A 27,825-nucleotide genomic window follows, 5' to 3' on the forward strand; every position below is an offset into this window, starting at 1 on the left:
ACTGACATGCAGCAGACCAGGGGTGGCGCAGAGAGCACAGCAGGCAGCAGTACGCATGCTGGGTGAAGGAGGCGAATTTTCGCTCCGTGCCCAGTCATGCGCACTACTGTCTGCTGTGGCTGGCGCATGCCCATTAGGAGAGCGAGGGTTGAGCAAAGGCTCACACCTCGGTCTCCTAATGGGCAGGCGGGCGATGAGTCATCCTGCTGTAAGCCAATGCTGGCGCTACTGGAGCAGCGTCTATTGGCTTAGAGGGGTTGCCAACCAGTGCTGTTCCTACCTTAGAAGAGGCGCCAACGGGACCCGGCCGAGAAGCAGAGAGGCGCCGCGCGGACCTAATCTGGTAAGCTTAGCTTTCTTTTTTAAATTGTAATCCCCCCCCCTTATGCGTAATTGCACTACACTTGAGCCATTGTTGTTGTGTGATCTTTAGAAAGACGTTGCATTTAATTGTATGTTTTTCAAAGTAATTTTGAAGTCGTTGCTGCGGTAGTTTAGATTTGTAATTTTAAAGCTTAAGTACAAAGGTGAAGTCACCGATCTTAAAGTAATCGGGTCAAGACCATCAGGCATGACAAGGAGTTGGAGAGGTTTTGTTTTCCTGTTGACATGAAAAGGAAAGGTTGCCAGGGAAGAAAGTATTGAAGAAAGCGCCGAATTCACATAACAGGTTAATATTGAAAATAGTTACTTTTGAGTGTTAGTTATTCATAAAACTCAATTTGAAGACGTCCGCAGTAGTGTCATGAATGTAGGTGAGTTAGTAGGTATAGCGTGATGCGCGGCACCACGCTGTTCAGGGCAGGGCCGCACTTAACAAACCGTTAACAGTAACACATTAAAAATGCGTCCGTGCATAACCCTTGCCATGGTTGCTTAGCCTTACGTAGAGGCAGAGACTGCACAGCTTTCTGTTTGTTTCTGTAATTCAAAATTCAATGAAAATAATTTTATAAAAAATGGGCCTTACGCTTAATCAGTTGTTTCTCATTGGCGCTGCTTGCTTGGTTGAGGTAGTAATAACCGAGTGCTTCTCGGATGCAACTTCCATGTGTGTTAAATGTATTACATTTAACACAAATACTCCTGTTAGGGGTATTTGTGTTAAATGTAATACACTTGGTGACAGCGCTTACAATTGTAGCAACAAATAAAACAAATAAAATGTGTTCTTCCTTCTCATATCCCTAGTTTTGGCTTTAGGGATGTGCAGATGTGTGCAAAGTATGTTAAAAAAAGACATTTTAGGGTAGCATTCAAAATTACATCGAGAACGTGCTTGCTCACATTATTATATATTCCGTTTCTCGCCCGTCTGTGCGTGACACGTGCCAGCTGAAACACCTGAAGCCATGGCATGTTGTATGACAGTCAGCCAGCTATGATGGTCCACAGATTGATTTGTTTGCCTATAAAATGGAATAAAAGGGGCTCACTGTCAACAGGTCTTTTAGTGCGGTCGTCCATCTGCATAGGAATAATTATTTGTAAAGCCATGTTGTCAGCATTGTGTTGTAACACAGTCTTTGTCAGTATGATAATCGTGTGCTGCTGCTGTAAAGGAGGCCAATCATGCTGACATTGCAGCATTCACCTTCTGCGTTTTTCTATGTGTATCTCTAGTCAGTGCTGCCAGTAAATTCGCTGCAAGGGCCCCTCCACACTTTCCGGTGCCCCTTCTGAATCTAATTGCTTCACCTTCCTGCTCCTGGCTGTACCAGTGAGTGAGTATCATTTCAGTCCGTGCAGCTAAGTGAATAGCAGGCTGCACTGCTCACTTGCACAAGGTGCACTTTCACTTAGACAATAAAAGTGCATCTTCAAGAGTGCTAACAAGACAACTTCCGGTCTCGGCAGACATTATTTAATATCAGTAATTTTTAGACTCGTTTATAATCTTGTCTGTCATTTACATTAGAAGAACATTGCATATTTCTTTGCGGAGGAGTTTTTAATGTATTCCTCGCCTTTAAATAGTATTCAGGTTCTTAGGAGGTAGCTTCAAGCCTTTTAAATGCCACGTTTGTCTGTAATGTATCCCTGCCATCGATTTGGTGAGTTTGAATTTGAAATGTCATCAATAAAGTCTAATTTCCTAAAGTAATCGCTTCATTACTGAAGCTGTGAGGTGGTTGATTAGGGGCACAGGGTGGTGGTTCTCTCCTCTGGGATAGGTTTGCAAGTATGGCGTTGGATGCACCTTGAAATGCATCAGGTCACCACATGTAAGTAAAATAACTTGTTCCTTCATGTGCGCACACTAGAGAGGTGGTGGCTGCTAGATGTCGCTCTCTAGAGCACTTTTGTCAAGGGCAGCAAAAACCTTAGGACTGCTGCCTGTCAGGTCTCATAGATCAGCTGTGGTGTCGGCGCCTCACTTCAGTTTCTTGTCTGGGCTGGCCTGTTGCTGATGGATGATGTTGTTTATTTGCACTCTCTCCTACTCCTTTCTGGTCTTCCCTTTCTCTGCCACACTACTCCTTCTTCTTTATCTCTATTTTCTTCAGTATCCCCATCTCGCTCTCGCTCTCGCTCTCTCTCTCTCTCTCTCTCTCTCTCTCTCTATTGTCCTCTCTCCTCTGTCTGTCCCCACTGACTCACTTTCTCCTTTTCTCTTCCCTCCTTTCTCCACTTTTCTTCCTTTGCACTTCCTTTCTCCCCCTCTCTTTCTCTTGCCTCTTACCTTCTCTCCCTCCTAGTGCCTGTGATAGGAAAGGCAGTCTCCGCTAATGTCCCCAATGCCCGAACTCTGGTGGTGGGGGTGCCCCACTCCTGATACCCATTATTGGCAGCTCGTGGCACTGCCAGGTGCATGAGGATCCCATTTAATAAGAGTGATTTCAAATCCCTTAAAACTTCCCGGCTAATGCACTTGGTTCAGGGAAACAGGTCTTGAGCCAGAAAAAGTCTGACTTATTAGACATTATCCTCCCGGCAACCACTGCCAGCCCCTGCCAAGGTCCTCTCCTGTCAAAGTGGACGAGAAATAACTGTTAGTGCTTCTCGGCCTTTTGGCTAAGATCAAGTGTGTGTGTGTACTGCTAGTGCCTAGAGGGCCCTCTCCTGCCAGAGAGAGAGCAAAGATAGGATAGTGGAACTGGGTGTATTGCCAGCAGATTTGCTGACGGTCCTGGGAGTCTGATAGGACAGTGAAGCTGGGGCAGTGTCTGTAGACTTACAGGTAGGCCTGGAAGTATGAAAGGATAGTGGAGCTGTGGCAGTGACGTTAGACTTACTGGCAGGCCTGGGAGTGCTAAAGGGTGTACAGGAGTCTGTAAGGACAGCTGAGCTGGAGCAGTGCCAGCAGATTTATTGACAGGCTTGTGAGTCTGAAAAGACACTATGACCATTGCTTTATTAACCTTCTTGCTTTTGCAAATATGCTTTAAAATGCACCATTTGCCCACTCTTTTTTCAAAATTTTCTCGGGGGGAGAACCCCCCGAACCCTCCCTATGACATTGAAGCCACCGCGCACTCACCACAAACTCTCCGCCCTACTACTTTCAAATGTCACCAGCCGCCACTGTTCTCTTCACTAATCTTACTAAGTGGTACATTTTCATTTCAGACTATGTTTTTTGTTTAAAACAAAAGTTTTATGGGGAGGGAGAAGTGTGGCATAGAGCCTATCAAGTTCATCCTGTCTCTCTCTTGGAAGGTGATGATCTCAGAGGCAGTGATGACGCATAAAACCTTGGAAGAGCCTGGTGACAGTTGATGAGTCGTCGTTGGAGAAGGTGCTTAATAAAGTGTTTCTCTTACCGTTAGATGTCTTCGGCTCTTTCCTTTGAGGATATCACAGGTGGCTACTATGTGAGTAGGGTTTAACGACCTAAAAGACAGAGACACTACCCCCAATAGTTAAAGATAGAAAAAAACACCTAACCCTGTTTACATTGGCAACCTTCTTGTACTGTACGGCTTTGAGATCGACAAAACTGGTGAAATACTACTTGGGCTTGCATGATTCTTTCCTCCCTATCAAGCTCACAATGCAGGAACAGAAAATACTGGAAACTGCACGTCGGGGTTCACACCTGCTTTTTTTCCTCTACGAGGTTGTCATGGTAACATTAATGGGGTAAAAAATGAAACGGCGCATGCATCTCCACCTCCACTTCCCTACGGACCCAAGACCACCGCCCCTAAGTGCAACACCACCTGAACTCCTGGCTGAACAACGGCAAGAATATCATTCTCTGTAAATATCATCATCATCAGTCAGTCTTTATTTCGACTTGTTGTCATAAAAGACAAATTAAAAACACATTTCATCATCAAATACAAAAAAGAAAAAAAAAGAACAATTCATCATCAGGTATATCCGTTTGAGCTACACATTTGAGTTATACACAGAAATCATGACACTGAAACTAGAAACAGCAGGATTTAAGTTCACTACATAAGTGGTATTCCTACCAAATAAGAAAATAAATAACTGTCTTCCATAAAAACACACTAAAACTATAAAAAAGTACCACAATTGTACTGGGTTTACTTTAGGGCGACTGGAGGGCTTTCAGTTTCCCAGCTCTTATTGTCCACATCCATTTCAGAAATTTTGCTAAAGCTATCACTATTGTTTCAGAACAGTCGGTTTGAAATATTCTCAGTGCAGTAATCCCCGTCATAATACCCTTTTGAATACAAACTGCTCTTATCCATTTATGACGGGGGCCTTATATTCTGGGCAAATAAACAGAACATGGGCTATGGTTTCCGGGTATGTTATGCAAAAAGGGCACATTTGGTCATTTTTACTAGAAGCCCATTTACAGGTGACCATATTCAGTGGGAGGGTACCTACCCTAAACTGATGGAATAATTTCCTATCAGGAGGCATTGTAATCAGATCCCAGTACATCTCATACCCAGGAGTATGTTTCAGCTCCAAAAAAGCCTTAGTATACGATGGAGCAATGTGTGACTGAAACTCCTCCTGGGATATGAATGACCAGTAGGCCTCTTTTAACTGTTGTTTGGTAGGAAATAATGCCCCCTGAGGATTATCCCAAAGATCCCCCAATCCTAGGGACTTAAGGAGAATTTTAACCTTTCTAAACCATAGAATTTTACCCCCAGAATCCATATCACGCGTTTCCAGGAGTGCTAACGCATAGTGATTCAATTCTGGGGTTACCCACAGTCTTCTCCAGTAAGCAACTGGTCTAAATCTACAAATATTTTCTAGACTCTGACATCCCAAATCCATGCGCAGAGGTACAAGTGGTGTAGAATGTGGGAGCCCTGTTATACAGCGGAGAAATTTGTTGTGTGCTTTTTGTAGACCTGCTATATCAGACGACCCCCACAGTTCTGCTCCATATAACATGGAAGATCTTACACTTGAGTCATAAATTCTTAATACTGGGGCTACAGGTTTAGTGGCTGAAAACTTAAATTCTCTTAGAAGGGCACCAGATAGTTGTGCGTGCTTAGAGATTAAATGGGCCACATGCGGCTTCCACTGTAACCTAGAGCCCAATGTGATACCCAGGTAACTGAAGCTATCAGTCTGCTCTAGTGGTTCCCCATTCATAAAGACTCTGCCCCTAATGTTCCTATGCCTATGCATCGTCATAAATTTGGTTTTAGAGACATTAACAGAGAGGCCATAGTCATTGCAAAATTTTTCGAAGCAATCTATTGCCTTCTGTAGCCCTTCCTGAGTCTTTGATAGTAGGAGGGTGTCATCGGCAAACATTAACAGGGGGACGGGGATGCCGTTCTGTTTGGGTGCATCAGTGGTAGAGTCCCTATAATAATCTATAACTCTATTTATATATAGTGTGAATAATGTGGGTGCCAGCACACACCCTTGCCGCACGCCCCTTTCCGTTGGAAAACTGACGGTCACCTGGCTCTGGTTTCCCCATCTGACCTGCGCGTAGTTATTTTCATGTAGTTTAATCAAAACCGCAAGCAGTTCAGGTGGGATACCCTGCTCGTGGAGCACTCTCCACAGCCTATCTCTTGGTACTAGATCAAATGCAGCCTTTAAATCGACAAAGGCTGCATAAAGTGTGCCACCCCCCAGAACCACCCATTTTGAATATATTGTGGAAAATCTAAAAACTTGATCTACCGTGCTAGTCAGGGGTCGGAAGCCAGCCTGTAAAGTGGACATGACTCCAGAGTTCTCGATCCAATTCTGGACCCTAAGAAGTACCATTCTGGCCACAACCTTCTGAATACAGGCTATTAGGCTAATTGGCCTGTAGTTTCCCGGGTCGGCTCGGTCACCCTTCTTAAAAATTGGTATGATTTCAGCTCCCCGCCATATATCCGGCCCCGTAGTGCCTTTGGCAATAGTGTTTGCCAGTAATTCAATGTAAGGGACCCAGACTGATTTGCTATGTAGAAACAAATCTGCGGGAATTTTATCTAAGCCCGGGGCCCTGCCTTTGGGAATTAAATTAAGGGCACATTCAACATCTTTCTTGGTGAACACTAGCGTGTTTGCTGATAAAGGACGGCTAAGAGAGGCTAGGGCAGGTGGAGGGACATTATTTGTGTTAGCGAACTGGGATTTAAAGTGCTTGACCCAGTGTTCTGGCGGGACATGATTAACCGGGATTGGTTTTTGGTTCCCCATGCCCCACCTCACAAGATGCCAGAAGTCCGTCGAGTCTCTGGACTTACTGGCTACCAATAACTCCTCCCAGTATTTAGTGTCCCACGCTTTTTTCGCGGCATTTTGTGTCCATTTGTAATGATTCCTTGCCGCCCGTATAGCCTCCCTATCAGTGGATCGCACTGCATCAGCTAAAGATTTGTATGCAGTCCTGCAGTTTTTATCATACCATGATTCCTGTTTTCTTTTCCCCTTACCAGGGTTCCTCTTCCTCAGAATACTAAAATATTTACTTAGTTTAAAAAAAAGGGTCGAGTGAATATGGACTACCCTGCTGCAGTAATCCTCGTGATCCAGCTGCCCCTGCATTTCGATGATTGCTTCTTTTACCATGTCATTCATTTCGCTAATGGTTTCGGGTTTACCCAGACACTCGGCCCATCTAACCCGCCGAGTATCATTTGTCATGACGATATCATCTATTATATCATCTGGTATTAACCCCAACCCTTTATGAAGCTGTAGCTCAAGACTGAGAGGGTTATGGTCACTTTCGATACGATGGATTACAGTCATATCACGTATTGAGGTCCAGAATTCAAGATTGACCAGAATATAGTCAATTCTGCTAGTGCTCAGTCCGTTATTAAAAGTTGGATTACCCTGCTCATCCCCTCGTGTCCTACCGTTCACTGCTCTCAGCCCGTATTCTAAACTGAAGGTCTTAAGTTGTAGGGCTGCCTGGGTCCACCGTTTAATAGGGGGTAGACTAAGGGGGGGGGGATTTGCCAACAGATATCCTCTGCCTCCGTGAGCTCTAGATCCATATGGTCCAGAGGCTCATAGGAGCAGTTGAAATCTCCGCAAATTAATATGTTGGCACCTCCCCTCCAAATACTAACATAGTGTCCCAGTGCCACCACAACTTCTGATGGTTTCCCTCCCGGCTTTCCCCTGGCATACACATTAAAAATGATGAGTTCACCAAATGAGGGAGATTTTAACTTGACCGCCAGAATATCCCTTGAATTAATTTCTAATTGTGTAATTGTAAATCCATCATCCTGTTTTACCCAAGTGGTCAGTCCCCCCTTAGGTCTCCCTTTATTTGTTTTGGTTGCAGCAATTGCAAAGTGAAGATACCCTGATCTGTATTGGGGTTCTAATGCCCATGTTTCTTGCATATTGACAATCATATAATTATCAATAAAAGTGGCCCAATCCCTGGAGGCCAACTTATTTTTAAGACCTGCCACATTCCATGAAACCAAAAACTGGCTCTCCACATTACTGCTTAAAGGATTGTGAACGTTTGTAGTATCTCCTATGCTGCTACTAACCAACACTCCCTCTGTCTCTGATCCACTGACCTCCACCAGACATCCAGTTTCATTGGCCTTCCCTGAACAGTTACTAGGTGTAAAATAACCTGTGACTCCGGGGATAGCTTCATAATTAGTTAGACCATGGATTGTTGTATCACTGACACGGCTACCTTGGTTGTCTGTTTGTGTACAGTGGTCAGAATTATTTGGCACATTTATAATGACACTAGTCGAATCAGGAACTCCATCAGATATATTTGAAACAGTGGGTACATTCCCTTCCATAGCCTCAACCAAACCACCTGCATTTAAAAAATGTGCACCCACTATCTCCTCCCCTCGTGACTGTAGACTTCAATCACAGGCATCCAGACCGCTAAAGATGTCAAACCTGTTAGACACCTCCAGTGGAGTGAATGGCACTGGATAGTCCGTGCTCCTATGTACAGTGATACTTGGCCTAGTAGGTACTATATTCCACCCAGATGTTTCTGCAATTGGAGCTGCATGATGCACATACGCAGAATTCCTGTTGTTCATCATAATGGGGAAATTGGTAGTAGGAAAGGAGTAGCCATGGGCAGGCTGGGAAGGAAATACTACAGATCTTGGGTAGAAGTAGGTCAGAGGGCGTGGAATAATGCTACTGTCAAAATTTACCTGAGGCCAATTCAGGATGTAGCGTACTGCATTGTGATCTCTAAAATTGACCACAACCACGTCCCCCCCAATGTCTTTAGTTCTTCCACCCAACCACTGAAGACGGCGTACGTGAATTATTTCGCCATCTATGTTACTGGCAATTGGCCTGTGTAATGTCAGCCAGTGTGTTATTTTGTTCTTTAGTTGGGAAAAACCCTCTCTCTTGTTCACTGGGAGCTCTGGTACCCCTGTGAGAATCACGACATATGGTGCGGCCTCTGGCGGAAGATCCGGTAGTGGTCTCCTGAACTGTTCCCCCCGGGTCTGCCTGAGGCCTCCCTCCTCATATCTCTTTGATCCGTTCGAACAATTACCCAGATCTCTGGTAGATTTATTATCAGAGATTATTGGATAACAGTTAGTTTTAACTGTTGCGGTGCTTACGGGAGCATTTGTCTGATTGGTAGTGAAATTATTATGAGCGGGTTTAGGGGCAAGAACTATCCCACTCGAAGAGTTACTGCTAGAGGACGGGGCGTCTAATATAGAGTTATTTGAAATTGTATTTAGAACTGCCCCAATTTCGGTAGATGATGGTCGAGAGTTGTTAGCGGATTTAACCGCTGGGGAGGGAACTGAGACCTGTTTAATCTCTAAATTAGCTTTTTGTCGAGTAGGACTTCTCTTCCTACCCAGGTCTGCTTCTATTTTCCCTAATCGGTTCTCTATTTTGTTCAATCTTTCCACTATTGCTAGAGTATAAGATCGCATAATCATCTCAATACTATCCAAAAAATTACTGGTATGTATTGTATTAGACCCATTATCCTCCAAGCTATGTTTAGTACTATGTTCCCCCTCTAAATGTGCAGAAGTTAACACTGATATAGGAACATTATCCGTTCCAGTCCCGTCCGTGAGGACTGCAGCAGTTATAACGTTAGTACTAGGGGGGATGGCCTTCTTCCCAAAGTCAGTAGAGCTCAACTTCTGCTTGGAAGGTTCCATCCTATTGCGTCTCTTCTTGGTAGGTGGTGGACCGTACTTTGTAGTTTGTACAGGTTTCTTATACCTTTGTCGTGCTGTCTTAGGGGGAGTGGGTGTCACAGCAGTCAAAACTCCTGATGTACTGGGAGTGCAAAAAGGATCATGTGGTGAGTTTGAGATGTCTATTCCAGTAGAACAAGTGCTAGGCACTTCGCAGTCTCTCAGCAAAAGAGGTACACCATCTGTGAATAGAGTATCATCAGCAAGGTCTGGGACTAGCTCATTATTAGGAATGGCTGCGGGGTTAGGCTCAGACAGTGCCCTATTCTTGATATTTTCTATAGAGCGTCTACGCTCCGCTCGGCGCTCTGCGAGTGAAAGTTCTGTTAAGCCTCCGGATGATGTTCTAGTAAAGTAATTATCCAGGGTGCCATTCAATAAAGTCCCCACTCTATCAGCCACCGTTATTGTCGGACTCAGCACAATCGTAGACATGTTATTAACTTGGCATGTAAATGACGTAGCAATAGAGTGTGGTAGCAACTTACTATGCGTTGGTTTCTTTTAAATCACAATTTGCCCAGGGGAACGGGTCCGGTCCGGTCTCGTAGGTCCTCGGAGGGCCACAGAGGGCCCGCCCTTTGCCCGGGCTTAGCCCGGCGCTCGCCCGCGCGCGTCCCATGACGCGGAGGAAGCCGCGATGATTTAAGCGCCTCCGGTCGCGTTGGCGGCGTCAACGGCCGCAAGGGAGCCTGGGGGCTGTAGTCTCCCCCCGCTCTCGGCCGCGAAGTGCTGTGGCGGCGGCGGGGGAGACACACAGCAAGTAACGGCCCAAGGACTGCGGCAGCAGCGGTGCAGTGGCAGGGCAGCAAGAGGTTCACCCAGCAGGTAGGCAGGCACTAAGGTTCAAGATTCCCGCTCCCCAGAGGGAGCCGCGATGATTTAAGCGCCTCCGGTCACGTTGGCGGCGTCAACGGCCGCAAGGGAGCCTGGGGGCTGTAGTCTCCCCCCGCTCTCGGCCGCGAAGTGCTGTGGCGGCGGCGGGGGAGACACACAGCAAGTAACGGCCCAAGGACTGCGGCAGCAGCGGTGCAGTGGCAGGGCAGCAAGAGGTTCACCCAGCAGGTAGGCAGGCACTAAGGTTCAAGATTCCCCTCACTAAGGTTCAAGATTCCCTGATTCTGTAAATATATAATATATAATTGTCCATCCCTAATCGCTTTTTAAAATGTAAGCTTGAGTGATGTGCAACTTGTATATGTGTAACTCTAACCACTAGTATCTGCAGTAGATGTATGAATTTACTACCATTCTTATGTAAATTTAGAGTTTTTCTGTTTGTATCTTTTCCTTGAGTGAATTTTCAACTTGCATATATGCAACTCTAACTACTGGTATCTGTAGTAGACGTATGTACTTACTACTATTCTTTTGTGAATTTAGTTTTTCTGTTTGTATATTTTATGTAACTCATTTACTCCGAAGTCCTTATGTAATATGACTGGTCCTTTTGTAAAGCGCTCTGACACCTTTAGGTAAAGTTCACGCTACATAAAATCGCATTAAATAAATAACAAATCTTAGTATATTGGCGCATTCAAGTGCCTAATAATGTTAGAAGCGAGCCGCTGGCGTAATGTTTGCCCCTGGGGGGGGGGGGTGATCAAAGTCTCTCGCCCCCCATCCCAGAAGTGTTCGAGGGTTCGTGTTTTTGTTCTTTTTTTTTTTTTGTCATCTAGAAAAACCCAATTTGCACGAGCAAATACACGGGCTCAATTATAAAACCGGGGGTCAACAGAAGTCAGCGGAAAGCAAGAGGTTAGACAGCTGAAGAAACAGGCTTGTGTTTAAACTGCAGCACAGGTGATCCCTTGCAGGAAGCTGTAAATCCCAGAATTCAAAGGCTTCCGCGCGGAGGGCGGGCGCGAACAGTGGGCAGGAAAACTCTTTGAAGCTTTCGGCCGGTGTGTTGGCGCGGCCTTTTCTTTTGCCCAGCTGGCCATAAAAGAGGGTGAGATTAAGATGATTGTAGCTACAGAAACGTGGGTGTCTTTCCTTTATTTATCAACACGCCTGAAATATTGTGCTGCGAAGGATTTTTTTTTATCTACTGAAGTCTGTCAGAGGGGTTATCATGCTATTTAAATGCAGTTTTGGCTACTCGCTGTCCACCATCTAGCAACAGACGGAGTGAATGCAAACAAAAATTCCATAACGCTGCCTGGAAAGTTTACGTCAACTCTCCATGTTCAGCGGGAGACTACCCGTTTTTTTGTTTTTAAAAAAAGTTAATTGTTCTCCCTCACCCCCCCCCCGCTTTTGATTCTTTTTCTATCGCGCACAACAGCAAGACCTCATTCAAACAACAAATCCAAATTTCCCCCATTCACTGAAGCTTTTTTGACTATTTTGAGACCAGGAAAAAAAACGAAAACACCCAAAAATATGAGCCAGGAACCTAAAACATCCATGGACTGCACTGTGAATGTATAACGACTTACAGCGTTGGCTGCTCCGGTGTCCAAACCTCTTATTCCTTGGGCCAGATTACGAAGGGAACCACCTCTCTGAGGCGTGATAATTTTTTGGGAACTTTTAACGGAGTCCTAAAGAACCTCAGGTATGCAGAACTAAATGTACAGCGATATATTTCCTTGAGTACTCAAATGCATTAAAATTAGGCGTGCGGAGTAGTAATTTCCACCAGGTGGAAAAGTTCACCCGTAAATGTGTTGTAAGCATGCTTATACACAAGTAATGTCCTTTTTGTCTACCTGGAAAATACGTTCCCCATGGGGAAATCCCCTTCCCGCACCCTCTTTCACTACGTTAGTGTTACACCCCCCCCCCCCCCCCCCCATTGGAAAATAAATTACTCTTATATTTAACAGCAGTTACATTGTGTGCATTCAAGATGCAAAACTACCTGACAGAGGTATGCTTTTCTAATACCAGAAAGAGGTGTGCAAACACCCACCTTTGTGCATGTTTGTGGGTGTTTATCTTTTTTAAGTACATAACCACCAGAAATGCTCACAATACTGCCCCTAATATGGTGTAACAGATGTTCAAGGAAAGAGGTAGGCGCTGTAGGTGATTTTAGTCTGTGGAGACTTCTGAGGACACAACACCTTGCACAATATTCACTCTTTTGTCGACAGTACAGCCAAACACTATGTGTAAATTGCTAGACAGTTTATTCCACCTTGGAATGGGTGTTAAGCATATACAATAGGCACACAGTGGAACTGTGCACAATAGCCAGCTTGTGTTGGTGGTCCCCCCAGAGTTAGGAGTCCTTAGTGTCCACGTGTTGGAGCCTTTTGCTCTAGCTCACTTTATTGAGATGCGCTGCCTGAAATTAGGGTCTGGTTGTTGTTGCAGATGAGGAGGTAAACATTTTAGGGTCAAGAAATAAAGACCTGCCTGTGGACAAACTAATATTTAAAAGTATGCTTGTCACACGCAGTTGGGTAACTTAAGAGGTGTGTTAAATGTACATCCCCTCCATCGCCAGTTCCCAGCAACTGACTCCAGATGACACACAAATAACAGATATCGAACACTGTCTTAATTCTATTACTCTGCATGTGGTTCTACTCATAGAACCATATGCAGGAGACACAACACATCTCCCTTCCTTATTCATTAAATAATGACCCAAAACCAAACATCAGACTGTTCATTGGAGTTGGTGAGGTTACACATTCCACCCTCCACAAACTCTGCTGTGACAAAATCTTTAAGATAACTTGGTGGCACTCTTCTCCAATAACTTACTCTTATTCTCTCCTTATTACCAAGATCTCACTTCCGATCTTTCAGACCCTTTCTCTCCTTTGTTACATCTCCTCACTCAACCTGAACTTCCATCACTATCCCTCTTCTCATTGCTCATATTCACTTCTTTTCTCATCTCTCTTTTAACTAGAAAAACCCTGTTCTTGTTCCAAATCCTTCCTTCAGCTGTTTTTAATGCATTATGAAATAACTTAATAACGTGTTGTGCCTTTTGTGAACTCAGACCATGCTGCACAACCTACTGGTGCTTTAATTTTCAGCACATCCCTGACTTTGACTTCAATGTTAAGAACATTTATCCTCCTGTCAAAATTCTCATTTCTTTTCTCCATGAGTCTTTTTTTCTCAACCCCTGTAACTTGAACGTTATGCCTTAATCCCATTCCATCCACTTAGGAAATAAACCTGTGTTGGGCGCTCTCCATTTAAACAGTTCAAAAGGAGACTTTCCGTGGTCATGTGCGGGGGCATGCAGCACGCAGCTATCTTCTCTTGTAATTCATGTTTCCAGTCTAGGCCATTCACACTGGCCAACTGAATACTCTCCTTAATAAATTTGTTAAACCTCTCAATGGTACCATTCATTTCCGGGTGATAAATGGCGCATTTCTTATGTTCTATGCCACAAGTCTTTAGATAACTTTCAAGTTCCTTAGAGCAAAATTGAGGACAGTTGTCAGCTAAGATGCTCTCTGGAAAACTCTCTTTTCTGAACAACCCCTCCATGAACTTAATGATGCCAACCAATGACATATCTGTAACATTAATCACCTCTACCCACCTTGAGTAGAGGCCCATCATCACAATTAGATAAGGAGTAGCTTGCTCACCATGCAATGGGCCCACAATAGCAATGGACACTTCCTCCCAAGGATGACTTGGTAAATCCCTGCAAACTATCGGAACCTGAAGTGTTTTCAATACTTTATCGCTACAAGAGCATTCTACGCAGTCTCTTACTGCTCCCTCAATCTCCACATCCATTCCAGACCATCAAAAGTTAGCTTTCAAACTTCCTTTTGTTTTACTATCCCCAAATGCGGTACATGAGCCTGTTTTTTATTAGTTTGTCCCTCAGCTGTGAAGGTGGGATTAATCTTGTTCCCCTCTACAATAATCCTCGATCTACACCCAACTCATCCCAGACCAAATGCCATGCTCTCTCCAGATTTCTGAACCTTCCGTGATTTAGGGCACTAATCACTCCCTTCAAATTCTCATCATTTTGCAATTCACTTTCCACTCTTCTTCAGTTTCTGCTCCAAGAGTAATTTCACCCACATCTTGTATGACCTAACACGCATTTTCTTTCAAATCCTTGACCTCCTCATGTCTATCATTTGTTTGCTCCTCACCAGTCTTGAGAGGCAGTCTGCACTTACATTTTGTATATGAGGCAGATATTCCACCCCAAAATTATACTCTTGCAAAGTTATTATCCATCTTCGGATCCTTGACGAAATGCAATCCAACCCCTTTTTCTTGAACACCTCCACCAATGGCTTATTATCCAATAAAACCACAGACCTTGTACCCTAAATAAAATACTTTAATTTTTTTAAGGGTCCAATAAATCGCCAACGTTTCTCTTTCAATAACCGAATAGTTTTTCTCTGTATCACTCAAAGTTTTCGAGGCGCTTGCAATCAGTTTCTCCTGACCCATGATCCTTTAGGTGAACACCTTTCCCAAACCTTTGGAACTGGCATCTGTAAGGATGTAGGTTTCTTCATCTGGATTAAACGCCTGCAAACATGGTGCCTCTTTCAAATCCTGTTTAATCGCTCTGAATTCCACCACACACAGGTCGCTCCACACAAACTCCTTGTCTTTCTTTTACAGACCTCTCAGATTCACTGATTTCCCTGCTAAAATATTTATGTACCTCCAATAATATTACACCATTCCAAAAAATTAATTTAGCTCCCCTTTAGACTGAGGCGTTTCCAAATTATTAATAGTATCAACCAAATCTTGTTTGGGCTTCACACCTCCTCCCGAGATCAGGTGACCTAGATAACTCATCTCACCCGTGCCAAACTGGCACTTACTTCTTTGAGGGGAAGAACTGCCTCCTTCAACCTCTCCAGAACTCTACACACACAAACATTGTGCTCCTCCATAGTGCTTCTGAAAATTAAAACATCCTGGTAGCACATTACCCCAACCAAATCCTTTAAGACCCTACACATTATTTGTTGAAAGTCTGAGTCCGCAGATACGAGACCAAACAGCATTCTCATGAATTTAAAAGCACCAATAGGTGTTATGAAAGCCGTTAGGTCCTGTGACCCACCATCCAATTCCATCTGATGGTAGGCCGACGTCAAATCCAATGCAGTGAAAAACGATGCCACCCCCCCAACAGCGAAATGATCTCCTCTATGTTAGGAAGAGGGAACTTGTCCATCGCCACCTCTCTGTTGAGGACTCTGAGGTCCACACATAACCTGTTGTCCCCATTGCCCTTCTTACCCACGACAATTAGGACCAACCATTCTGTTGCCTCTACCCTCTCTATTACTCCTGCAGCCTCCAATCTCCTAAGCTCTGGAGCAATCTGATCTTGCAGTGCCAACTGAATCCTCTGACCCTTGCAGTAACCGGAATCACTCCATCTTTCAACTTGATACAATGTTTGTAATTTTTAAGGCACCCCAAAGATTCCGTAAAAACCTCTGAAAACTTACCAACAAAATCGTTGTCCCTCACATGGATGATCTTTTGTATCTGAACTTGTGATTCAGCATTTGGGTTCAGCACCACACCCAACAGACTTTGGTGTGGCCACTCAACAGATTGTCCCCTTTGTTGGCCATGGAAATCTTGTCTACCACGTATGTCCCTCCTAACTTCAAACAACTTTCAAAGTAACCCATCATTTTGATTGGCTGTCTACCATACCCTCCTGGATTCACATCCATCCAGTGTAATGTATTTCTCTCCTTCAAATTCCGTGTATAACAATGTTTAGAAATAATAGTCAAATGCGAACAGGAATCCAACTGCATTAACACCTCTACCCCATCAATCACCACTTTATCACTGGGATGTTTGTCCTTTCCTTGTGACATGTTTATTTGAAACACAATTTCCTGTGAAACTTCCTTAACATCCCTTCTGGCATTCCTCCTGCTCCTGTTATGACAACATTTGTAGAAGTGCCCTTTTCCCCCACATCTATGCAATAAACACCCAATGCTGGACAAGAGCTCGCATTTTGTCTTTGAGCACTATTACCACAACTGAAACATTCCCCCGTAAATTTCGTGCAAACCTCTCTCTCTGTCTCCTTGACCACTTCCTTCTTTTTTTATTGCACACATCAATTCTTGAACCTTTTCTGAAATTAACACACTTTTCTATTTATTAGAACTTATCTCTGAGACACACTTTACCATGTGTTCCACTCTCTTGGCTACCATAATTACCTCCTCCAAGCGTGGCTCATCCTTCAACCCCAATTCTTCCCTGATCTTGTCATTCCCACATCTTAAAACAAAGTGGTCACAAACTGTTTCCTCTAGCGTTGCACCAAACTTGTACTTAGCTGCCAATTTCCTTAGACACGTTATATACTCCTCCACCATTCCATCCTTCCCTTGTTTAAGCCTACAAAAATAATACCTTTCCATAATCCTGCTCACTCTGGGAAGAAAATGTCTGTCCATTCTCAACAAACATGCCTCAGACTTACTAACATTTCTTTGTCCCTCGGCACACAGGTCGGGTAGATTTTCCTTGGCCTCCTAACCCTAACTATCCAAACAATGCATCAACAGAGCATGCCTCCTTCCCGCACTTAATGTTGGCCCACTCACTATCACATGATTTTTATTTATTTATTTAGTGTTTTGTATAGCGCGAACAAGACCCAGAAATGGGTATCAGATCGCTTCACATATATATAGCATTGTAGTTTTAAACAGTAAAATTGATATCTAAAAACAGTTGCAAGGTATCTCAATAAAAAAAAAAGTAAAACTAGGAAACATTTGTACAATCAATAATACAGTTAGAAAGAACCTAGGTTATTGACTTATGCTACACTTGTACTTGTTCTGGGTATTCACAATGGTGACATTAGATGTAGCTGTCCTCAAGAGGATATCTCCGTGCGAAATAAGGACAAGCGGATTGTGCCTAGCAATAGAGTGAAGAGCTCCATCTAGAGTCTGGTAATGAATGAACTTACAGAGAGTATCACTCAGCAGACTAGAGTAGGTCGAGCGATTGTCTGATTGGGGCTTCTAAAACATGGTGTGAACAGGCTGCTGCAGATTAAGGAAGGAATTTGCTCATTACGAATGACTTATTTATTTATTTATTTAGAAAGTTTTATAGAGCGCGAACAAGATCCTTGCGGATATCAGAGCGCTTTACATAACAACTGGCTGTAAGAAAAACAAAACAGAAATATGCAGTGAACAATCATATAAAACCATAATGAGATCAAATATAGTAGGAGGAATTACAGCATGGTGCTGTCAAATATGACCGGAACTAGAGAACTCAGTTCTGAGGAGAAAGTGCTCATGTAAATTTTGCCATGAGAAGCGCTTTGACTTCTTTTTTGAAAGCGGCGGAGGAGGCATTCCGTCTGGTTTCGGGGGGGAAGAGTGTTCCAAATTTTGGGCGCCATCCCAGAGAAGGATCGATTATATGTTTTCTTTTTGTTGAACCTTTGAGGTTTCAGTAAAAGGTTTTCGGCACTCCTGGAAGTCCGTAGACCACCAGAGATTGTCAGTTTCTGCGCGAGGTAGCTGGGAGAGTTGTGGTGTAAGGCTCTATGAGTCATGCACGCCACTTTTAGGTGGATTCTAGCTTCAAATGGAAGCCAATTCAAGGATTTTAAGTCCGGGGTAATGTGTGCAGTTCTTTTCGAGCCAGTGATGAGTCTTGCCACGGCGTTGATAGACGCTCTTAAGGGCGCTGTTGCAGCTTTTGGTAGTCCACACAGGGAGACACTTCCGTAATCCACACAAGGGAGAACTAGCGCTTGTACTGCCAACTTGAGGTCCTCGAGTGGCAGGAAGGGTTTCGGCTTCCTTAGGGTGCTTATCTGGAAATGAGCTCTCTTTGTGGCGTTACTGAAGTTTTTTTGCATCATGAGGTTGTTGTCGAGAGTGATCCCCAAGGATTTTGCAGAATCCACGATAGTTGGTTGTACGTTGAATGCGGAGAGCTGTTTGATCAGGTCATGCATTAAAGGGATCTTGTCCGGTGGTGCTATGAGGAGGAATTCTGTTTTTAATGCGTTGAGTTTGAAATGATTTTCTGATAACCAAGACTAGGTGATCATGAGTGTGGAGTTGAGCAAATTAATGTCCTCTTTGGAGTTGATCTTGAGGTATAGTTGTGTGTCGTCCGCATACATATGAAATTGAACATTGGATGTTTGCAGGATTTCAGTGAGCGGTTCCATGAACAAGTTGAATAAGGACGGTGAGAGTGCGGACCCTTATGGCACCCCAAGAGATACAGGGGAGGCATTGGAGAGCGCGTTGTTAACCTTGAATTTTTGTGTACGGTTATGCAGGAAGGATGTAAACCATTTTATCACTGTGCCAGATAGACCCATCCTATGCTCCAGGAGATCTAATAGTTTCTGGTGTTTGACCGTATCAAAGGCTGATGAGAGGTCTAGTAAGATGAGTAAGCACGAACCATTCTGGTCAAGGATTTGTAGCGCATCATCAAGAATGTGTGTCATGGCCGATTCAGTGCTGTGACCCGCTCTGAAGCCTGATTGGTGTTTATTTAGTAGGTTGAAGTGATCTATGTGATTGGTCAGTTGTCAGTTGACACATTTTTCCAGCAATTTGGCCAAGGTGGGGATATTGGAAATGGGACGGTAGTTGTTAAGGTCAGTAGGGTCAGCAGTGAGTTTCTTAGGATAGGTGAGACTTGGCCTACTTTGAGGGAGTCCGGGATGCAGCCTTGTTGGAGTGAGCTGTTAATGATATTGGTCCAGAGTGGAAGAAGCCAAGGTGAAAGGGCTTTGACTGCATTAGCCGGGAGGGGGTCCGTGAAATGATTGGCCGGTTTCAGGTTGTTGAGAATCTTGCCTAGGTCGTCTTCAGTGTACGTCTCAAAGGAAGACCAGGCTGCCTCGTTTTTGGGGCAGGCCTTAGGGGGGGAATGGCATGGGATGGGTGTAAATAACGGGGTGATAACTGTATGAGGATCAGTGTGTAATGGTCTGTCATTAAGGAGATCCTTTATGACGTTGTCAGTCTTCAGATTGAAGAAGGTGGAGAATTCTTGACAGTTAGGTTGTGGACGATCTAGGTCTAGGCCCGTTGGGGAGCTTCCTTGGTTTGATTTTTGACAAGTTCGAAGAGCTTTTTTAGCCGGTTTTTAGCTTGGTCAAGTTGGTGTCTGAAGAAGTCGGCTTTAGTCCGCTTAATTTTTTTGTAGTATGCATTTCTCTTTTTCCTAAGGAGTTTGAGGTGGAGAGCCGATGGGACTGCTCTCCAGTTGCGTTCTGAGGATCTGAGGGCTCTTCTATCCTCATTAAGTAGAGCGTTGTACCAGGGCTTGGAATCTTTAATGGGAGCTCTCTTAAGTTGCAGGGGGGCGGCATCATTAATTATCGAGGTCATAGCGTTGAGATAGTGATTCGTGAGAACATGGACGTCAGAGGTGTTTACAGGGGGCTGGAGCAGGTTATAACTGGAGGCACATAGTGAGTTAGGGTTGATTTTTTTTTTTTTAAGTCTCTTTTCCAGATCTTTGGTTTTGTGGGTTGCGATGAGTTGAGTTTAAAGGTTTCTTTGATGTGAAAGGCAATAATGTGATGGTCCGACCAATCGCATGGTTGGATTGAGTCCACCTGGATGACGTCAGCTTTGGAGATAATGAGATCAAGGGTTGATCCTTTAATGTGTGTAGGACTACTGCAGGATTGGGTGAAGGCTAGATCATCCAGGAAGTTTTTGAAACTGTTGACCCCTGAGTCATTAATGTCATTCCAATGGAGATTGAAGTCGCCTAGGAATATTTGGGTATTTTGCCGTCCGTTGTTCGAGGAGATCAAATCCATGAGGTGTTCGATGAAAAGGAGGTTGTCTCCTGGGGGATGGTAGATGATATGGAATGAGCAAACAGGTTTGCCCTTGCAGCAGATGTTTAGGCATAAGTATTCGCATGATGTGAAAGAGGGTGAAATGGCTCTGTTTATGGTGATGCTGCTGCGATGTATACAAGCTATGCCGCCCCCTATCTTGTCCGATCTATCGAGTCTAATGATGTCGTAGTTAGGAGGAACGAGGATGTCGAGTAGTGGGGTGGATGAATCTGTTAACCAGGTTTCCGTAAGAAATAGGATGTCAAGCTCCTGGGAGATGATGAGGTCAGCTATGTCGGCAGCATGTCTGGAGGCTGATCAGCAGTTTAGAAGAAGCTTCTTTTTTGAAAATAGAAGTTGATGAGATTGTTCTGATGCTTGGAGGGAGCGAGTTCCATATTCTTGGTGCAGTTCCAGAGAAGGCTCTATCGTATGTTTTTTTCTTACGGAAGAATGAAGGTTTCAGAAGAAGATTACCGGCGCTCCGAGAGAGTCTGCTTCCTCCAGAAATCGAAATTTTCTGTGGTAGGATTAAAAATAAACTGATAATTATTGAATATCTTTTTCCATTTACTCGGTGGTATGCTTGGCACCCCTGGGCTGCTTAAAAAAATGGGGGCGGCTTTGCGTTCTGCATGTTTACTGTATTATTCTACATTCAGTGTAAAACCAGCGTAAATATCAAATGCCAGGGAATATTCCCTACTCCGATTGTTGCCTAAGTGAATCACCTAATTGTCAATACTTAACATTCTGTACTGCTGTCGTGTAGTTCCTAGGAATCCCACAGGACCTGCGTGTTTCGGATTACCTAAACTGAGGGCTTGGTGTACAAACCGACTCCGGACACCCCCACAGGATATGTCAAGCTAGCTCTACAGTGCCAATACCATCCCCCTGTATCATACAGTGGTGTATGTAGTTTCTGGCAATCACTGAACATGACAACCCTGATTCCTGAGGGATCGTGGAAAACAGTACAGTACTTTTCACTGTCACTCGTGCTTGCTTATTCTCAGGAAATAAACAAGATGGCGATTAGGACGTTTTCAATAAGTATTTATTGCTCAAGCGTCAGTCTTGTGTAAAACATATTTGCTGCGACAATCAGTAGACAGAAGCATACATAAGGGGGGGGAGTCAATTTCACTTGGTGCCAGTTACCTGTTGCTGCATTCCTGCATTCTGTATCCCTGCATCCCTGCCGCCACCGCCAGGAGAGTCATTCGGGCAGCCCATAGTCCCGGTTCCGGCCGCGAGCAAGGGACGCCGGCCGGGACTTCAAGCCCCAGCATTCTCAGCGGCACGCACGCCGCCCACGCATGCTGCAAAGCGCCGGGAGGCGCTTAAGAACACCGCAGGGCTCCCGCAGGGCTCCCGCAGCGCGGGAGTCAATTTCACTTGGTGCCAGTTACCTGTTGATGCATTCCTGCATTCTGTATCCCTGCCGCCACCGCCAGGAGAGTCATTCGGGCAGACCATGGTCCCGGTTCCGGCCGCGAGCGGGGGACGCCGGCCGGGACTACAAGCCCCAGCATTCTCAGCGGCGTGCACGCCGCCCACGCACGATGCAAAGCGCCAGGATGCACTTAAGAACATCACAGGGCTCCCGCAGCGCAGGAGTCAATTTCACTTGGTGACAGTTACCTGTTGATGCATTCCTGCATTCTGTATCCCTGCCGCTACCGCAAGGAGAGTCATTCGGGATGCCCATGGTCCCAGTTCCGGCCGCGAGCGGGGGACGCCCGCCGGGACTACAAGCCCCAGCATTCTCAGCGGCGCGCACGCCGCCCACACATGATGCAAAGCGCCAAGATGCACTTAAGAACATCGCAGGGCTCCCGCAGCGCCGGAATCAATTTCACTTGGTGCCAGTTACCTGTTGCTGCATTCCTGCATTCTGTATCCCTGCATCCTTGCCGCCACCGCCAGGAGAGTCATTCGGACAGCCCATAGTCCCGGTTCCGTCCGTGAGCGGGGGATGCCGGCCAGTACTACAAGCCTCAGCGGCATGCACGCCGCCCACGCATGCCGCAAAGCGCCGGGAGGTGCCTAAGAACACCGCAGGGCTTCTGCAACACGGGGCGCGCACGGGCAAAGCCTGGGCCAAGGGCGAGCCCGTCTGGGGCCGGAAGAGGCCAGGCTGGGCCACCCCCCTGAGAATCAATCCCCCACGAGGTGCAACTGGAACACTCTCATCGTGTGGAAAGGTACTGTGAACAATATTAAAAATTTACTATCATTCTGGTTGATATAAGAGAGTTGAAATGGGTAAACGGAAGGGAGTGGTGGGAACATTGGATGCTTTTTTAGTGAGAGCAGAATCGTTACTGACCCATGAAATACAGCTGACAGAGCGGCGCCTCTCTCTGGACCCGATAAATCTTTCCAAGCGCTTATCTTTAGACAATCGTCTGACTAGCTTGGAGGACCTTGTACAAGTGCCCTTGTCTGTAGACCTAACTAATGCCTCGCCAGTTCCCTCTTCCACTTTTGCTTCTACTAAATCCCCGATACCTACTCCAAAGGCTCAAGCTCCAGTTCTGTTTGACGAGTCCAGTAGATCTAGCACACGAGCATCAAAGAACTCTGTTACTAAGAAGCCGGTGGTAGAATCTGCGACAAAACGGAAACGAGGAACTGCTGGACAAAAGAAAAAACCTTTAAAGGGACCTATGGTGTCTAACTGTACGGTTAGTGTGACCAAAGGGAATTGTGATTTTTTGAGGTGCATCTCTGTTGGTACACAAACTGAGGCGGTACTGTCGCTCTCTGTTCAAGGGGATGTAGATAATGTGGACGCTGCGACCGAAATGGACGGAATTAACGTAATCAATGCAGCTCCTGATAATTCGCCACTTGGAGGGATGTTATCTCGGGTTCACGATTTAGTTGAAAGAAATCTCACACTGCTATGGGAAAAACTGAACCAGATAGACACTGCTATAAAACAACTTGGTTGTGTTATGGGGGACAAACAGTTGATCTGTGTTGATTTATTAGATCCAAGAGGTATAACAAGTTCTAGAATTCAGGCTAATAACTCCGATAATGAAATCCAAAATAGTGAGGGAAGAGTTGACAGAGGTGAAAGTTCTACTAACGCAAAAGTAAACGAAATAAAAGGAGCAACACACGGCATATGCAGTAGATCAAAGATAGTTGATACCCAGGGTGTACAAAAACCAGGTCTAGATATAGTTGCAGACACAAGACCCAAATCGAATATTACTCATAAGAATGTGAGAACTGACCCAAGAAATAACGGCCTTAAATTAAATGTGGATATATTAAATCTACCACCAGCCTCATGCCCATATGTGGTAATTCTGCCTGGTGTTCTGGCCCTTAAGGAAGGTCAAAAGGAGACATGGAGTGAATTGCGTAATAAGGGCATTGACTGGTTGTCAAAGTATAAAGGGTTTCATCCCTTACACACGAGGGAGATTCTAATGGTGCGGAGAGTGGGGTGGCTAGGACGATCTAGTAAGAGCATTAACGGTGATTGTGTTGTGATCAATTTCCGTAGAAAAGAACTGGTCCGCCATATACTGAACTATAATGACCCGAACCTATCATCACATACCAATATCTGCGCACTCCGCCTGGGATATTTCTACAAACCACTAGTTGACCCTTTTGTAAATAGATCTCCCCCAACTTTAATGGCTAATAGATTCCAGGTATTGCCAGGACTGGACGAGCAGGTCTACAACTAATTGGAATAGTCCCAAAGGTGTATTCTACTGAGAAATTTCTGCCCTGGAAGCTAATACCAACTGTTAATGATTTAAATGCACGTAAGTCCATTTTTGTGAATGTAGAAATGGAGGTTAGCTTCTCAATTGACGATGACACTTTTGCGGGGGGCAAAGCCAAAATGAATGAAATTCCAAATAGTTCAGTCATTCATGCATCTGAGGAAATTAGGAGGATGATTGGCGACCCATATTTTATGCAGAACGATGGGACTGATATATGTAATGCTGATTGTAAAAATAGCAATAATATAGCTGAACCCCAGAGAATATCAAGCCCAGGAAAAGAAAAAGGTGTCCCACTTGGTAAACTAAGTACAAAGAAATGTCAAACCGAGTTAAGATTAAGTTCATGGAACATTGCAGGGCTGAAAAGGAATCTGGGGGATGAGGTATGGCAGGAGTACATAGGCCAAAATGAAATAATTCTCCTCCAAGAAACGTGGATGGTTGAAATCCCACATAAGGTAGGGTACAAAACATTTAGTACAGCTGCTATCCCGTCAATTAGAGGGAGGGCCTCAGGGGGCCTCGCAATTTGGGTAAAAGTTACCCTAGGTATAGAAATAAAACAACTAGAACTTCCAACCCCGGACATCCTGGTGATAACAATTTTAACATCAAAGAACAAAGATCTATATCTAGGGAAAACATGGCGGCCAGCTAGGGAGTCTGGTCGGGAGTGCCGGGAAAGGTGGCGTGCTGTATGAGTGTATAGACCCGTGAGCGGCGAAAAAAGGGAATTTCGGATTACCTGATTCTACTCGGTGTAAAGTGACGCGCGTTCTTCGTCCTTCAGTTTTCGGCCGCTTGTGCGAGTATCGCGGTGGTGTATGGCGGCGGAGGACGCGGAGAAAACTCCATTGCAGAAGGCGGCGGAGGAGGGGCCTCCAGAGGAGCCGTCGGAGGAGCTCACTGCAGCGGCAGGAACGGAGCTTTGGAGCCGGGCTGCTGTAGAGGGAGGCGGGCGGTTTCTAGGATTCAGTTTTCTGCGGGAGGGGCAGTGGGGAGGGGAACCACCAGCAAGCAAGGCAGCAGACTTACTTCTCTCACTAAAATTGAAGCAGCCTCGCAGATTTCTGAATATACTTCTGTAGGTTGTCTGGAGGTAAAGGGTAGAGAGGTGGATACCCGCCCTAAAATAAAAAGACAGACCAGGCAAACCTACAGGACGGGGATACTAGGCAAGAAATTCACTGTCAACCCTTCTTTAAACGCATACTTCAAACCAGTCCCAAAGACACTTGTACTCTCAAGAGGTTGCGACTCAACAGATATAGGGCGGGGTGAAGCAGGGGAAAGAGGGCTAAAATCAGCAGACCTGACAACTGGGCTTAACAGTAGTTTGGTAGACTGGGCTGATCATCTGAGTCCAAATAGATTTAAGGTCTTAGAGATGGAAGTAGAAAATCAAGATGGGTTGGAGTCAGATGGAGTATTGGGTGGCCCACTAGGTAGTCCAGGCCGGGGGAGTCCCCCCGCCACAGCCGAGTTATTAAGGTCCGGGGGAGTTCTAGACAGTAAGGATGCAGGGAGCGAAGGTTTGTTGGGTGAGGCCCACTCGGATACTGTGGTTATTGCCTTGTTAAAAAAATTGGATTTGGACATGCACAGGGGGTTTGAGGAGTCTAAAGCAAAGCAAGATGGCATTAGGGAGGCAGTGGGGTTGTTGGAAGCCAAATTTGACGAGCTAAATCTGCGCACAGAAACACTTGAGCTGGAGGTCAAGGTGATTCATGGCAAGGTCGATGAGAACAGTAAGGAGCTAGAGCAGGCTAGATTTAGGGAGAAGGCCTATGAGGAACGCTTGGAAAAGTTGGAGAATATGCAGCGTAGGAATAACTTGAAAATTTTGAAGCTTCCGGAGGGAAAGGAAGGGGATGATTTAAAAGGCTTTATTGTCCATCTAATAAAAACTGAGCTACAGTTAGAAGAGACAGAAGAGCAGATTTCTTTAGATATCCAAAGGATACACCGAGACCCTTTTAGACTGAATCCAAATCGCTTGAAACCCAGAAGGATCTTGATAAACATTTTAACGTATGGATTAAAAGAGAAGATCTTAGCGGCTGCACTGAAGAAGGGTTTACTAACTGTTGGTGAGACAAAAATAGAGGCTAGGTCAGACCTCTCTGTGGTAACTGCAAACATACAGTGAGAGATGGGTAAAAGAATTGAGCCTCTGAGGAGGTTGGGAGCTACGGTACAGTTGAAATTTCCAGCGTTCCTAAAAGTAATGTGGAATAACAAAATGCACACCTTTAGAGCGGTGGAAGACGTTGATAGTTTTTGGGAATATTGTCAGGGCGGAGGTTTATAATTTGATGGCATTACGGGTCATGGAGGGTAAAAAAGTGTGTTTAGCACGTCCACTGAAACTGGCACTTGGAAGGCCTAGGTTGGGCCTAATGTTATTGGTTGGGTTTTCCCGGGAGGGGGGTGGAGGGCTGAGGGATAGAGCGATAGGAAAGGGAGGGGGTTAGGTTTGGAATTGCTGGGGGAGGGGGGTGGGGAAAAGAATATAAAAAAAAAGGTTCTCATGAGTTACTTTTTCACCTGGGTGGTAGAGAGAGGGAAGTGGGTGTGTGAGGATGGAGGGTAGGACAGCGGTGGTGACTTGGATGTCATGGAATGTAAATGGCCTAAGGGTTAAAGCTAGGAGGGATAGGATTATGAAATATTTGAGAGATGTCCCAGTAGATATTATGATTCTTCAAGAGTCCCATTTAACAGAGGAAGAGAGCAAGAAATGTATGGGTTCACTTCGGTGGTTAAAATACGCTTTCTATACGCCACAGACGGCGGTAACAAAAGGTATTGCTTTGTTGGTCAGAAAAGGATTAGATTGTCAGGTTGAGGGTAAGATGGCAGATACTAAGGGTAGGTGGCTGATAGTAAATTTGAAGATAGGTGGCTTTATGTATAATGTCATAGGATATTACTGCCCAAATCAAGACGATGTTGGTCCGTTGGACGAATTAGCTAAAGAGATGATGGGTCTTACAGGTTTTATAATTTTTGCTGGGGATTTCAATACAGTGTTAGATGCTAAGCTAGATAGATCGGTGAGTAGTAGAGCCCAGGCAAACAGTAAAATGGCATCTAGATTAAGGGGTTTGATCGATCAGTTTGGATTATGTGATGTGTGGAGATAGAGGGCAGGGGAGAATGTAGGCTACACTTTTTATAACAAAAAGTATAGCCACAGATCTAGAATTGACTATTTTTTAGTAGATGCAAGATTAGTGGATAAGGTAAAACAAATTACCCATGTTGGAGTACACCTATCTGACCATTCAGCGGTTATTTTAGAACTTGTGATTGGGACTCGCGATTTGGATTCAGTATGGAGGCTGGACCGAACAGTTTTGTATGACCAGGAAGCAATGCAGGGTCTACAACTGGAAGTTGAGGTATTTATTGAACAGAATGTGGGTTCGGCTAGGTTGGACATTGTATGGGAGATGGCTAAGGCTTTTCTCCGGGGCAGATTAGGCGCTATGGGGGCAAGTAGAAGAAGAGCTTATCTCCATGAAGTAGAACGTTTGGAATTTGAAATTAGGCAGGGTGAAGCAGCTATTGTAAGTAGGGGGAGAGCCCCGAAGGAAGAGATTGTTCAAAAATTGGTAGAACTGAAAGAGGAACTAGCTTTTGTGGTGAATAATAG

The 27,825-nt window shown here is 44.9% G+C and overlaps 1 long non-coding RNA gene across 2 annotated transcripts in view; it reads left to right on the forward strand.

The window, feature by feature from the left end:
- The first annotated feature begins 11,395 nt into the window (after positions 1-11,395).
- LOC146862350 (uncharacterized) overlaps positions 11,396-27,825 on the forward strand; it is a 196,599-nt gene continuing 180,169 nt past the window's right edge. For both annotated transcript variants that reach the window (XR_014978425.1, XR_014978426.1), the window contains exon 1: positions 11,396-11,541. This is a non-coding gene — a long non-coding RNA (uncharacterized LOC146862350). The remainder of the gene's footprint in view (positions 11,542-27,825) is intronic.

Source organism: Triturus cristatus, chromosome 2_2 (assembly GCF_964204655.1).
Source record: "Triturus cristatus chromosome 2_2, aTriCri1.1, whole genome shotgun sequence".
In the NCBI taxonomy this organism is placed as follows: domain Eukaryota; kingdom Metazoa; phylum Chordata; class Amphibia; order Caudata; family Salamandridae; genus Triturus; species Triturus cristatus.